Here is a 5324-nt window from a genome sequence, read left to right on the forward strand (position 1 = left end):
AGGCGATGGTGGTGAATGTGGAGACTGAGTATGTTATTCTATTTCTGTGTGCATCTGAAAGTTTACAGGATATACATTTTTAAAGTGTCTCTTACGACCACCTGATCCTTGGTTTAATATCTTACCCTATGATCCTTTAAGACCAAAGATTACTGTTCATGTCTTGCCTGGGTGATGGAATAGAAAAAGCAGGTCTACAAGGGTGATTGCTAAATTAAACTCTGAGATGGTTACTATTTTTCATTAAGAAAAAAAGCTGTTTAAAAGCCCTTACTAGGGTAGGTCATCATGTGAGGTTTTTCTCTCTTACAAAACAAACTAGAATCTGAGCTATAGCACAATGGGGAGGGCTTTTGCCTTGCATGCAGCCAACCCGGGTTATATCCCTGGCATCCCATATGGTCCCCAGGAGTAATTCCCAGGTGCAGAGCCAGAAGTAACCCTGAGCATCTCAGGGTATGATCCAAAAAGAAAAAAAAAACAACAAAAACAAACAGTGGGTATGGTGCTTGACTTGCCAACCTGAATTAGGTTCCCTGAGCCCTCCAGGAGTGATTTCTGAGCACAAAGCCAATAATAACCTCTGAGCATGGCCAGGTGTACCATCCCCCACATAAAAAAAAAAGCTAGGGGCCAGAGCAACAGTACAGTTGGTACAGTGCTTGGCTTGCACATGGCCAACCTAGGTTCGATTCCTTTATCCTATATGGTCCCCTGAGCCCTTCACGCCCTCAGGTGTGGCCCTAAAACAAAACAAACCAAAAGAGCCCCAAAAAGCAGGACTTAATAGTAGGATACTTTATTTTTCTACACCTATTACAACTCACTGGAGCTATTTCAAACAGGGCCAAAAAACATCATGTATTTAAAAATTTAAAAAAGGGTTTGCAGGGGCCAGAGAGATAGTTCAGTGATTAGGACACTTATTTTCCATGCAGTGGACCTGAATTTGATTCCTGACACTGCATGTGGTCCCCCAGGGCACTGTCAGGAATCTGCACTGCCCAGCCCAACCCCCCAAATAGGGTTTGCAGATCACATTCCAAGAAAGAATATTCTTTGCCCACATCAAGTGTCCTATTCCTTCTAGTGGAAAATTATGCCCCTAACAACAGCTGTTGCCACTTTGTGATCACAGGTACTCAGGAAAGGACTCATGATTGTTGTCACTCATGTTCTCCTTTGGCCCTGAGAAGTATCGAAAAAATGATTTGGTGGAAGAGTAATGGGAGCATGTAGTGGAGCTGGGAACAGGAGCAGAATGACTCATGCAGAGAATGGCCAGACAGGAGAGGCCCCAGAACTAAAGAGAAACAGGGGCCTCTGAGTCACTTGTTCAAGGCTTAAATCTGAAAGCCGTGACTCTGATTACCTCCCATTAAAAAGCCCCCATTAGAACAGGCTGTCACGTGGTCCTTTTCTCCCTTTGAACTGATTCCTGTACCTTGAGGTTTTTCTTGCCTTTCTCCTCTGCCAAACAGAGGCTGTGTTCCAACAAGTCTATAACCTTCGGGAGGAAATTCCCAGCGCACCTCTCAGCCCACACCCTTGGCACATGGAATATTTTGCTAAATCGCCTGCTTGTATGATTGTGACAGAATAATGCCCTCTCCCCAAAGGTGTCCAAATCCTAATCTGTGGAACCCAGGAATTTGTGTTATGATAAGGGAGGGGATTAAGGTTGCAGGTAGAATTATGACTGCTCATCAACTGACTTTAAAGGGATCTGGTGGGATTATGCAGGTGGGGCCTGGGTCATCGCCAGGCCTCAGACACGGGAGAGGAAGGTGTGAGGGTTAGAGTGTGTGTGGATCTAGGAAACCCCCACCGCCTTAGCTGGCTTTGGGGATGGATTGAGCCACCGAGCAGGTAGTGTGGGGAAACCGGAGAAGCTGGAAAGGAAGGAAGAAGGCTTCTCAAGCGCCTCCTCCTGCTGCCACTTTGATTTGGACCAAGTGAGAATTCATTCACGTCTGGCTCCCAGAATGGAAGAGACTAGACCTCCGGGTGTCGGTAGTTGAAGATGGTGTTAACAGGGAACATGAACAACAGCTGTTTACAAAAAAGGGGCAGAAAGAGCCTGCACTGATACTGCTGTCCATAGAAACACCCGTTTGAAATGGAGCAAACTCTGAAACTCAAGTGTGAACATCCCCAGTCCTGCCACTGCTTGGGGACACAACATGGTGACCCCCTGATTCCCATAGCTCCTGGTTTGGGTGGGGAGGAGGTGGGGGGTGGAGCTGACCACCACAGGACTGACACCAGCCCCGATGCTTGGATGCCTCTAGGACATCTTCAGCAGTGGACTCTCTCCGTGACGTTGTTTTCAAACAGGACAATCCTGTTGCTGCCAAGATGGTTCCCTGCTTTCAATGTATGGCTTCAAATATTTCATGAGGTGGAATTCAATTTTTTTTTAAAAAAAGCACCTTGAGGGCGCTAGAGAGAGAGAATACAGTGGGGAGGGCATTTGCCTTGCACATGTGGCTGTCTGGGCTTCAATCCCTGACAACCCATATGATCCCCCAAGCACTGCCCAGAGCAATTCCTGAGTCCAGAGCAATTCCTGAGCACCACTGGGTGTGGTCCAAAAACAAAACAGAAAAAAAAATCCTGTTGTCATTTATTCTTAAACTGAAAAGCTTTTTGTTAATTATAAAAGTCACAAGGAGGGGCTGGAGCGATAGCACTGCGAGTAAGGTGTTTGCCTTGCATGCAGCGAACTCGGGTTTGATTCCCAGCATCCCATATGGTCCCCTGACCACCACCAGGAGTAATTCCTGAGTGTAGAGCCAGGAGTAACCCCTGTGCATTGCCAGGTGTGACCCAAATAGAAAAAAAAATAAAATAAAAGTCACAAGGACTGGAGAGGCAGTACAGGGGCAAGAGCGCTTGTCTTGGACACAATTGATCTGGGTTAGATCCCCAGCACCCTATTTGGCTCTCTAAGTCCCGCCACGAGTGATCCCTGAGCACAAAGCTGAGAATAACTTCTGAGGAACACAAAATCAAAGGGGAAAAAAAGGGAAACAGAACTATATAATTATTATCACATAAAACTAATAAGCATGGGTGGTGGGAAATGTACACTGGTGAAGGGCCAGTTGTTGGAATGTATGACTGAAACCCAATCATGAAACAACCTTGGAACTATGTATCTCATGGTAATTCAATTAAAAAATATAATTTTTTTTTTAAAAAAGGGGGCTGGAGCGATAGCACAGCGGGTAGGATGTTTGCCTTGCACGTGGCCGACCCAGGTTCGATTCCTCCGTCCATCTGGGAGAGCCCAGCAAGCTACTGAAAGTATCCTGCGCACATGGCAGAGCCTGGCAAGCTCCCCATGGCGTATTCAATATGCCAAAAACAGTAACAACAAGTCTCACAATGGAGACATTACTGGTGCCCGATCCAGCAAATCGGTGAAAAATGGGAGGACAGTGACAGATAGTGCTACAGACAATTAAAAAAAAAAACCTAACCAGCATTTCCATTATTTGTTTCTTCTTTTGTATCTGGAAACAGGTTTTCCCACAAATAATGACCTCCCTGGCTTCTTTTCCCTGGTGTTTGCTGCAAAGGCTGTGAAGGGAGAAGCGAGGGTCTGGTGTAGCCCTGGGGTGGGCTTACCCTCATCCTTGACCTTTGGACGTCCATTTCAGACTATTATTTGTTTTGTTTTGTTTTTTGATGCTTAAATTCTAGGAGAACTTTTTTTTAAACTGAATCACCATAAATTGCAAAATTACCCATGATTGAGTTCCAGATGGCTAATGTTCCAACACCAATCTGTCTGCCAGGGTCCAAGTTTCCCTCTCCCCCAGCCTGCCTCTACAACAGGCACTTTTTTTTTCCTTCCCTCCCCCCCACCCCCCACCGCTTTTGGGCCCTGTGGTTTAAAGTACTGTTACTGATGGATATCATGCATGTCACTTTCCCTCCTTTCAGAACCCAGTTCTTGTCCAGAGTGACCACTTCCCTCTATCATTGTCATAGTGGTCCCTTCCATGACCTATGCCCCAACCCAGCCTGTCCCTGCCTGTCCTGCTAGGGATCACTTCTCCTGCGCTTCATTTCTATTGCCTTTGGGCATTAGTCCCTTATATTCTGCATGTGACTATTTCCTTCCCAGTCCTCATTAGCACAACTGAGCATCAATCAGGGCTTCAGAGCTTCTCTGTTTGACCCTGACTGGATTCTTCCAGGTCCTGAAAACAGCTGTTGGCTGTGCAGCCAAGTGTTTGTGTGGCCATACTTCTGCACATTCTGTAACCAGCAGCAATTTGGTTGTATAAAATGTGTGTTTCAGACCAGCTTGTCTTCACATTTGAGATCTGCTTCCTATGACATGTAACAAATAGGCTTTCTGTTTTATGCAACTGCCCCCTGAGCGACACAAAACACAAATGTTTTGGGAGCAGTGAATGCAAAAGAAGGTGCAGGTTGTTCCCAAAGTGATGTGAGCTTGCACAGGTATGCTCCATGCGCTTTTCAGTAAATGGCCCAGCTCCCGGGCTGTTTTAAGCACATCTGGCACGACACATGTTATTATTGCCCACATCTGGAGCTCACAATGTTCAACTACTGAAAAGATACCGCCCTCTATCTTGGTCTCTTCTTGGAGGAGGGGATGTATAAACACAGGTACCCACTGTTTAACAAGCGAAGGAAGGAAAAATTTTAACATCTTCCTTGAGCTCAGTGATTGAAAGAGTCAGGAAGCCCAGCAGGAACCAGACTTGTACAGCATGCTTTACATACTTTCCTGGCATGCTTCTGACCAGGGTTTCATCCCCGTCACCCTATATGGTCCCCAGCCCTGCTAGGAGCAATCTCTGAGTGCAGAGCCAGTAGTCAGCCCTGAGCACTGCTGTGTGCCTCCACCACCATCACAAAAAAAAAAAAAGAAAGAAAGAAAGAAAGAAAGAAAGAAAGAAAGAAAGAAAGAAAGAAAGAAAGAAAGAGGAAGCACAGCAGCAAGTTGCTAATCAATGAGTTTAGGGTGGGGAGTGCGATTTTCTTTTGTCCTAGAAAGTCCCTTTGCATGGCCTTGTAGAATCACCCTGAAGCGATGGACACATGAACAGTCCAGAAAGAGATTCTCAGAGAGCGTGAGTCAGAAGCACGAGTTCTGAGAGCCTGGGCTCCAGAGACCAGATCAGGCAGTGCTGCTTAATACCATCACATGATCGCCCCGAGGCCCTGCGTTTAATTAAAACGGGCGCGGGGGCTCTCCGGAGCCCAGAGGCGCACAGTTGTTCCCTTGGTAGGAGCCCGGCAGCTCCGCGAAGCCCAGGTCACCTGGGGCTGGAAGACACAGC

This window comes from Sorex fumeus, unplaced genomic scaffold (assembly GCF_029834395.1).
Source record: "Sorex fumeus unplaced genomic scaffold, SorFum_2.1 ptg000037l, whole genome shotgun sequence".
Taxonomy (NCBI): domain Eukaryota; kingdom Metazoa; phylum Chordata; class Mammalia; order Eulipotyphla; family Soricidae; genus Sorex; species Sorex fumeus.